Consider the following 10783-nt stretch of genomic DNA (forward strand, 5'->3'; position numbering starts at 1 on the left):
TAAAGATGTGTGACACACAGAAACACAGAAACACAGTCATCAATACAAAAGAAGGTAAAGGAAGAAAATCTCTCGGTAAAAGATCACAGGAAGTTCAAAGTATAAATTTGAAATAACATTGGAAAAATGGCAGGGCAAAGTCACTACTTAGCAATAGTCATATTGAATGTCAATGGCCTCAACTCTCCAGTTAAAAGACTCAGACTGGCTGAATGGATTACAAAACGAAACCCATCTCTTTGCCCCTTAAAAGAAACACATATTTCCAACAAAGGTGCATGCAGACTAAAAGTAAAAGGTTGGAAAATGATATTCCCTGCCAACAGAAACCAAAAAAGAGCTAGCTTAGCCAGCTCTTTTGTTAACACAAAAACTTAAATAAGACAAAGAGGGTCACTATATAATGATTAAGGGATCAATTCAACATGAAGATGTAACTATTATAAATGTATATGCACCTAATTACAGGGTACCATCTATTTAAAAGATATGTTAAGGGACTTAAAGGGAGACATAGACTCCAATACAATAGTATTGGGGGACTTCAGTACTCAACTTTCAGCAATGGACAGATCAACCAGACAAAAAATCAACAAGGAAACAGTAGATCTAATCAACAGCATAGAACAATTGGATCTTATAGCTATAACCAAACTTTTTTTTTTTGAGAGGCAGTGAGAGAGAGAGAGACAAAGAGAAAGGCCTTCTTTTCCTTTGGTTCACCCCCTAAATGGCTGCTACAGCTGATGCACTGCACTGATCCGAAGCCAGGATCCAGGTGCTTCCTCCTGGTCTCCCATGTGGGTGTAGGACCCAAGCACTTGGGCCATCATCCACTACCTTCCTGGGCCACAGCAGAGAGCTGGACTGGAAGAGGAGCAACTGGGACAGAATCCAGTGCCCCAACCGGGACTAGAACCCAGGGTGCCGGTGTTTGAGGATTAGCCAAGTGATCCATGGCACCGGCGTATAACAGAACTTTTCATCCTACACTTGAAGAATTTACATTCTTCTCAGCAGTGCATGGAACTTTCTCTAGGATTGACCACATGCTAGGCCATAAAGCAAGTCTCAGTAAATTCAAAAAAATCAAAATCATGCCTTGCATCTTCTCAGACCACAATGGAATGAAGCTGGAAATTAGCAACTCAACAATCCCTAGAGAATATGCAAAAACATGGAGACTGAACAACGTACTCCTGAATGAACAGTGGGTGATAGAAGAAGTCAAAAACTTTCTGGAAGCAAACGAAGATAACCACACAAAATATCAAACCTAATTGGATACAGTAAAAGCAGTGGTAAGAGGAAAGTTTATAGCAATAAGTGCCTACATCAAGAAATTGAAAAAGTGCCAAATAAATGAGCTATCAATGCATCTCAAGGATCTAGAAATCTATGGCAAACCAAACCTAAAACTAGTAGGAGGAGGGAAATAATTAAAATTAGAGAAGAATTTAACAAAATGGAATCCAAAAAAATTATGAATGATCAGCAAAACAAAGAGCTGGTTTTTTGAAAAAATAAACACAATTGACACACCAGTGACCCAACTAACCAAAAAAAAGGAGAAGCCGGCGCCGCGGCTCACTAGGCTAATCCTCCGCCTTGCGGCACTGGCACACCGGGTTCTAGTCCCGGTCAGGGCGCTGGATTCTGTCCCAGTTGCCCCTCTTCCAGGCCAGCCCTCTGCTGTGGCCAGGGAGTGCAGTGGAGGATGGCCCAAGTGCTTGGGCCCTGCACCCGCATGGGAGACCAGGAGAAGCCACGGTGGCCATTGGAGGGTGAACCAACGGCAAAAGGAAGACCTTTCTCTCTGTCTCTCTCTCTCACTGTCCACTCTGCCTGTCAAAAAAAAAAAAAAAAAGGAGAGAGAAGACCAAAATCAATAAAATTAGAAATTAAAAAGCAAATATAACAACAGACACCATACAAATAAAAAGAGACTTCAGAAATTACTACAAAGAATTGTATGCCAACAAACTGGGAAATTATCAGAAATGAATAGATTCCGGGACACATAAAACCTACCTAAATGGAACTATGAAGACACAGAAAACCTAAACAGACCCATAACTGAGACAGAAATCGAATCAAGTGAAATGCACAAATTATGAATGAAGAAAATAGTTATATTAGTACAAATTCTTGAGATATTAATAATAGAGTTGTTCAAGAGGAAACATGCTAACATAAATAAAATAGACAAGTTCCTTGAAAGATAAACTCAGTCAAGAAGAAACTCACCACCTGTATTAACCTATTTCTATAAAGCAAAATACAGTCAGAGTTACAAATCTTCCTAGAAAGCATCACCTGGCCCAGATATCCACACTGATGCATCCTTTCAAATATTTTAGAAAGAAATTATATAATTCTACGTGCTTTTCAAAAGATGAGGAGGAACACATCTGAACTAATTCTATAATGAAAATATTATCCTGTAAAAACAAACACAGATATTGAAGAAATCAAATTTCCTCATGAGCAATAATGTAAAAATACAAACAAATTTTGAAATAATGAAGATATTCTCATATAGGTGAATGTATGAGTGAACTGTGCTGTATCATACAAAAAATAGTTTATTGCTAAAAGGAAATGAGCTAACAAATCATGAAAACACACAGAGGAATCTTTGGTATATTACCAAGTAAAAGAAGTTGATGTGAACAATTATACGTGGTCATCACTATGTAACATTTCAGAATGGCACAATCATGAATCTAGTAAAAAGATCAGTTGTTGACAGGATTGTAGAGGGAAGAAATGGATGACTAGGTAGACAAGATTTTAGGGTAATGAAATGCTGTATAATAAAATGATAGATACACATTATTATAACTTTGCATGAATTCATAAAGTTTACAATACAAAATCCTAATGTCAATTATGGATTTGAGGTTTATTAATATAATAATATAAACCACTAGTAAGGTTTATATTAATAAGAGGAGTGATTATGCCACTATGGGAGCAGTTAATTTTGGAAAATCTCTGTACCTTCCTCAACCTAAGATATCACTAAAGATAAGATGTGTTAAAAATTTAGGACATCATAAATAGCACTCTGGCCTCAGAATCAGCCCTAAAGGCATTCGGAGCTGGCTGAAAAGCTCATGAGAGTATTTCAGGCATGGAAAGCCAAGACACTCTGGCAAAAGATCTCTGCGAGTGAGATCCCAGTGGAAAGAACAGGTCATCAAAGAAGGAGGTACCTTTCTCTGAAGGGAGGAGAGAACCTCCACTTTGACTATGACCTTGTCTAAACAAGATAAGAGTCGGAGAACTCAGAGGGCTTCCATAGCCTTGGCAACTCATGACTGGAGCATAGGGAGATTACTGATGCCATAGACAGGAGTGTCAATTGGTAAAGTCAACAACAGGAGTCACTGTGCACTTACTCCTCATGTAGGATCTCTATCCTTAATGTGCTGTACATTGAGATTTAATGCTATAACGAGTACTCAAACAATATATTTCACTTTGTGTTTCTATGGGGGTGCAAACTGTTGAAATCCTTACTTAATGCATACTAAACTGATCCTCTGTAAAAAAAAAAAAAAAGAAATTATCAATTCCCAACTTGACTCTCACTGGGATTAAACATGACAATAGGTCTGCTCTGATTTCATCATCATTTAAAAAAAAATCATCTATTATTTTTCACTTTATGTTTCTGTGTGGGAGCAAACTGTTGAAATCCATACTTAATGTATACTAAGCTGATCTTCTGTATATTAAGATAATCGAAAATGAATCTTGATGTGAATGGAAGGGGAGAGGGAGTGGGAAAGGGGAGGGTTGTGGGTGGGAGGGACGGTATGGGGGGGAAGCCATTGTAATCCATAAGTCATACTTTGGAAAATTATATGCATTAAATAAAAGTTTAAAAAAAATTTAGGACATCAAATTCAATAAATAAACTAAATAAATGTCTAAACAAATGGGATATATTCCAGGAATGCAGGGCTTGTTTAACAATAACACAACAATAAATTTTATTATGGTATTAATAATATGAAAGAGAAAAACTGCAGGGTTACTATTGTTTCGCTCCTCTGGGGGATGCCAGATACCCTGGTCCAGGACTCTCTCTCAGTATAGAAATAATGGGCTGAGTCCAAGATGTGCAAAGCAAAAGTGGATTTATTGTGTAGAAAGGAGTACAGACTCCTGAGAGAGAGGAGGGGCTCAAAGCTGGGAGTTCATTATCAGAAGAGTGAGCCTGTTTTTGAGCTTTCAATTTTATACTTTACCACTCTCCATGGGATGTGTTTTGTTTTGTTTTGTTTTGTTTTGTTTTGTTTTGTTTTGTTTTGTTTTTGTGGGAGACATGCAGAGGTTCCTGCTTTAGGACTGCACCCCCTACTTGGGTCTACAGTCACAGATGTACACTTGACTGTACACTTGACCCTTAGCCTGCATTCCAAAGGGCAAAACATCTTTGGCCCACATTGTGACATATGGTTGCTAGGCAGGGGGTCTTTGTTTAAGGTTCTGAACACATGAGCTTTTTGTGAAAAAATTTTCTGTGGCTAAGGTAGGTGAGACTTGGCTCATGTGGGCTGTCAGCATTAAATACCTCATCCTGTTTCATGGCATGAACATGCAGGTGAGTGTCTGTGAGATGGGATAACTTCAGTCAGAGTAAAGGTAGGTCTCAAGATGGAATCTGAGTTCCTGTCACTGTTTTCCGCCCTTACCAAGACCTGAGGCAGCTTTCATAGTCTATCCATGGCTGTGTAGGGGTGTCCAGTCCCTATAACGCCTCAGTGGATAGAGGCATTTGACAAAGTTAACAATCTTTCCTGACTTCACAAATCTCAGGAAACTAAAAATACAAGAGGACTTCATCAGCATAAGAAAGAGCATGGATAACAAACTCCAGAAAACATAATTAATGACAGAAATTAAAATACTTTACCTTTAATATCAGAAACAAGATAGTAATTTGTTTTCACTACTGTTATTCAACATTGTAGTTAAGATTCTAGTCAGTATGCTGAGGCAATAAAAATAAATAAAAGCAGTCAAGTTGAAAGGAAGTATTGAGGATCTCTACTTACAACAATGACCACATAATAGGGGTGTGAATTCTCCATCTTCAAACTCATTTGTAGGCCAGCTTCAGGCTTTAGTAACAAAGTTTTATTGAAACACAGATATGCTCATCAATTTACTTATCTATGGATGCTTTAATACTAAAGTGATAAAAAGTTGTCACAATAATTGTATTGTTACAAATCAGAAATATTTACTATCATTAGTAAGACAATAATTTGAGAAAGGAAACAACTGGGCCAGCACCGCAGCTCACTAGGCTAATCCTCCACCTAGCGGCACCAGCACACCGGGATCTAGTCCCAGTCAGGGCGCCGGATGCTGTCCTGGTTGCCCCCTCTTCCAGGCCAGCTCTCTGCTGTGGCCAGGGAGTGCAGTGGAGGATGGCCCAAGTGCTTGGGCCCTGCACCCCATGGGAGACCAGGAGAAGCACCTGGCTCCTGCCATTGGATCAGCGTGGTGCACCGGCTGCAGCACGCTGGCTGCGGCAGCCATTGGAGGGTGAACCAATGGCAAAAGGAAGACCTTTCTCTCTGTCTCTCTCTCTCATTGTCCACTCTGCCTGTAAAAAAAAAAAAAAAAAAAAAAAAAAAAAGGAAACAACTGACAACCTTTGGGCTACACAAAAATTCTGATGCATAAGCCAAAATTGTAATGAGCAAAAAGTGAGTTTAGTAAAACTAGAAGATACAAAATCAATACAGAAAAGTAAAATAAATTTCTATATACCAGCAATAAAAAATCAAAATTTTAGAATCACCACTATTTCATTTAAAATATAAAATATACATCTGATGAAATATTGACAGACCTACAAAAACAACTTAATATTCATATGAAATTAAATATTTCTAAGTGGAGAGAGACATTTTACTCAAAAAAAAATCTCAGGATTTATCTTAACATTATAGACTCAACACAATCTCAATCCCCTTCCCAGCAAGCAATCTGATTATTTTTAAAAGTAACATGTTGATATCAACTCATAGGAGAATAACTCTGAAAAAAATAATAAAATCAGAGAAATGACTACAAGAATTATAAATTTATACTAAAGTGTGATGATGTCATACAGAAGGTCAGAAGAATGGACACAAAAGAAGATCTATAAAAGTTCAAAACACAAACGGTGAACAGGTTTTCTACAGAGTCACAATTGCAATGCAGGGGAGAAAGTATAGTCTTTTCAATATGGTGCTGGCGCAATATGATAATTTCCAAAAGAAATTTCCACTAACAAAAATGTAAAAAATTCACGACATATCTAACTGCAGTATGAAAACTATAATTCTTGAAGGAAAAAAATCATAGAATAAAACTTTTGTGACTTTAAATTAGGCTTGGCCGGTGCCGCAGCTCAATAGGCTAATCTTCTGCCTTGCAGCGCCGGCACACCGGGTTCTAGTCCCGGTTGGGGTGCCAGATTCTTTCCCGGTTGCCCCTCTTCCAGGCCAGCTCTCTGCTGTAGCCCAGGAGTGCAGTGGAGGATGACCCAAGTGCTTGGGCCTTGCACCCCATGGGAGACCAGGAGAAGTACCTGACTCCTGGCTTCGGATCAGCGTGATGCGCTGGCCACAGCGCGCCAGCTGCAGCAGCCATTGGAGGGTAAACCAATGGCAAAAGGAAGACCTTTCTCTCTGTCTCTCTCACTGTCCACTCTCTCTGCCAAAAATAAAATAAAATTAGGCAAAGATTTCCTAGATATGACAAAAAATAAAATGTATAATTGCATAAAGGGATAAATTATATTAATCAATATTTAAATGTTCTCTTCAGAGATAAAGTTTGGGCAATGGCGATTCAGGAGGCCTTGTTCTGGGCTGACCGGAGGCTATGGTCCTCCCCACAATTGACTGAATCTGAATGGCTGGCTCTAGGGCCCCAAGATGTGGATGGGGTCCAAGATGCCCACCAGCACCATTCAGGTGAGCTTCGTGTGCTAGCGCTGCAGCCAGCCCCTTAAGCTGGACACGAGCTTCAAGATCCTGGACCAGGTTGCCATCCAGGAACTCACAGCTCCATTACTTGCCACAGCCCAGGTCAAACCAGGAGATACCCAAGAGGAAGAAGCTAACTCAGGAGAGGAAGCATTTATTGAAACTCACCAGGATGGTGTCTAGCAGATTCATCCCCCCAGCCATTATGATGGCTACAGAAAGTGCCAAGAGCTTCACTCTGATGGGAAGGCAACCGATGGCGGCACCAAGGAGAACCTCAGCCCAAGACTGGAGGTCACTGGGGACCTTTTTGACATCATTTCAGGCCAGACAGGTGTGGATCACTCACTTTGTGTGGAATGCACAGATTCTCAGACCAGCTGGACACTCAGCTTCATGTCACTGACAGTGAGTGTCAGAACTAATGTTGTTTGGAGATCTTAGAGCAGATGAATGAGGATGACAGGGAACAGTTGCAGAAGGGGATAAGGGAGCTAGCCTTGGAGGAGGAAAGGCTAATCCAGGAACTGGAAGATGTGGAACAAACCACAAAATAGTGGCAGAAAATCTGGAGAAGGTCTAGGCTGAGGCTGAGAGACTGGATCAGGAGGAAGTTGAGTATCAGACAAAATACAATGAATGTAAATAATAACAGGGGGCAGTGCTGTGGCACAGAAGGTTAATGCTCTGGTCTGAAGCACAGGAATCCCATATGGGCACTGGATTGAGACCTGGCTGCTCTACTTCTAATCTAGCTCTCTTCTAGGGCCTGGGAGGGCAGTAGAAGATGGCCCAAGTCCTTGGGCCCCTGCACCCACATGGGAGACCTGGAAGAAGTTCCTGGCTCCTGGCTTTGGATTGGCTCAGCTCTGGGTGTTGCAGCCAATTGGGGAGTAAACCAGTGGATGGAAGACCTCTCTCTCTCTCTCTCCCTCTCTCTCTCTCTCTCTCTCTCTCTCTCTCTCCCTCTCCTTCTCTTTCTATGTAACTCTGACTTTCAAATAAATAAACATTTTAAAAAATGACAGCAGCTGGAGCTGGATAAAGAGCTGAAAAGTGTAGAAACCAGATGTCTTATGCCCAGATGCAGCTGGACAAGCTGAAGACCAATGTCTTCAACACGACCTTCCATATCTGGCACACTAGACTCTTCGGCACAATCCATAACTGCAAGCTGTGCTGCCTGTCCAGTGTTCCTGTGGAATGGAATGAGATTAATGCTGCTTTGGGCCAGATGGTATTGCTGCTTCATGCCCTGGACAATAAGATGGGTCTGAAATTTCAGAGGTATTGACTGGTACCCTATGGAAATTATTCATATCTGGATTCTCTGACAGACAAATCTAAGGAGCTGCCATTATACTGTTCTGGGGGGTTGTGGTTTTTCTGTGACAAAAAGTTTAACCATGCAATGGTGGCTTTCCTGAACTGCATGCAGGAGTTTAAAGAAGAGGTTGAAAAGGGCGAGACATATTTTTGTCTTCCATACAGGAAGAATGTGGAGAAAGGCAAGACTGAAGACACAAGAGGCAGTGGTGGCTCCTATTCTATCAAAACCCAGTTCAATTCTGAGGAACAGTGGACAAAAGCTCTCAAGTTCATGCTGATGAATCTCAACTGGGGTCTTGCTTTGGGTATCCTTAAAATTTTATAGCAAATGACTTTTTCCTTAGGGATGCTGTCTCAAATTTGCTTCAAATTTTTTTTGCAGAAAGTTTAAATTTGGGTAATATTAAACAGCATATGTCTACAATACCAACAAAGACAAAAAGCCACAAAAGCCACTTTATTTTAAAGTATCATGACAGTCTCCAGAGCTACCACATGCCATGGACAGCCACCGACCCTTGCCAAAGTTTTAACTCTTATCCCTTGCCTGCCTTTTCCTCTTTCCCCTGAAAACAACTTAGTTGAACTGAGATCGACATGTTCTCACTGGACTTCAGCTCTCTCCACTTCCTGCACTTAAAATATGAAATAGAAACTTTTGTCTGCACTGAGAGAGATGTTTGAGGTACAGTTGGAATATATGAAGAACTCTTAGAGTGCAACACAAAAGGTACCTATAGCACAACCCCTAGTTCTGAAATAGTAAAGCATTTTAGAAATAGCTCATCACAGAAGATGGAAGAGAGGACTGTTGGGGCACAATGGGATGAATCACCTCCTATAATACTGGCATTCCATATGAACACCAATTTGAGTTCTGGCCACTCTTCTTCCAAACCAGCTCTGTTGGAGTACCTGGGAAAGCAACAGTGGATTCCCCACGTGCTTTGGCCCCTGGCACATATGTGGGAAACTACGTGGAGTTGCTGTCTCCAGACTTTGGCCTGGCCCAGCCCAGGCCTTGGGGCCATTTGGGGAGTGGACCAATGCATGGAAGACACTCTCTCTCCCTCTTTCTTTAAAATAAAACAAGGATTTAGAAAATAGAGAAAGGAAAGGATGATGTGAAGGAAGCAGAGATTGATGGAGATTCTATTTAATGCTTCATACCCAAAATGGCCACGAAATCTGGATCTAGGCCAGGACAAAATCAGGAGTCTGGAAAATCATCATGGTCTCCTACATGGGAGGCAGGTTCCTAAGTACTTGGGATATCTTCTGTGTACTTCCTAGGCACATGGACATGAAGCTGAATCAGAATCATTCTGATGAAAGATGCCAGTGTCACAAGTATTGGCTTGACATACTGCATTACAACAGCGGCCCCAAAATCTGCATATCTTAGAGGAAGGCCACTGAAAATCCTCCAAGGCTGTTTCACATGACTGGGACATGCATCATTGCCATCTGTAGGATTTTTGTGCTTTTTTCCAGTAACATAAATAACCCTGTTTCAAAAATATAATTAAATATTTACTATATGTTTAAGTTTACAGAAGTAGAAATTTTCTATTTTCATGTGAGTAAAACCACAAGTTCTTCCAAAAGAACTGATTTCTTTTCATAACTATCTTATTTCCCAGCTAATATTTTTAATCATTTTCTCAAAGTAAATATCTTCACACAAATGAGGTTATCTAGTATTGCACTTTATAACTGATGGTATTTTTTTAATTTCATAATGTAAAACCTGTGCTGTAATCATGTATATTTTTCAGCATAGTAATACTTTTTTGTTTTTTAACTTTTATTTAATGAATATACATTTCCAAAGTACAGCTTATGGATTACAATGGCTTTCCCCCCACCCATAACTTCCCTCCCACCCACAACCCTCCCCTCTCCTGTTCCCTCTCCCCTTCCATTCACATCAAGATTCATTTTCAATTATCTTTATATATAGAAGATTAATTTAGCATATATTAAGTAAAGCTCTCAACAGTTCAGCATAGTAATACTTTTAAATATTTTTTAAACCTTAAATGATATAAAATAATTTTCCAGGTAAACATTAAATATACAAAATTCAAAGAATATTTAAAACTATTACATTTTATTCATTATCTGTGCCTTTAAAATTGATTTCTCCTATTCATAAAGCACATAGGCAATTTAATATATAGTAATATTCTATAAGTGAGATTAAATTTAAGAGCAACATGTGGGAACAGGAAAATACACTACTAATAATAAATAATTAACTTTACATCAAACTTTCTATCAAAGCAAAAGCGAAAAGACAGTGTTACCTTCATTATATGTAGGAATAAATAAACCAGGCTTGATTGTCATTGCTATTTTCAAGATTGTGTGTCATTAAAATCTATTTTGGAAGGTGTTACTCTGAGAGAAACCTTTGTATTGATGATAATAGACTTTTCAGGACATAATAC

At 39.6% G+C, this 10783-nt stretch overlaps 1 pseudogene; it reads left to right on the plus strand.

Annotated features, from left to right (window-relative positions):
- The first annotated feature begins 6627 nt into the window (after positions 1–6627).
- Positions 6628–9967, plus strand: LOC100348296 (beclin-1-like; annotated as a pseudogene).
- The last annotated feature ends 816 nt before the right edge of the window (positions 9968–10783 follow it).

Source organism: Oryctolagus cuniculus, chromosome 12 (genome assembly GCF_964237555.1).
Source record: "Oryctolagus cuniculus chromosome 12, mOryCun1.1, whole genome shotgun sequence".
In the NCBI taxonomy this organism is placed as follows: Eukaryota; Metazoa; Chordata; class Mammalia; order Lagomorpha; family Leporidae; genus Oryctolagus; species Oryctolagus cuniculus.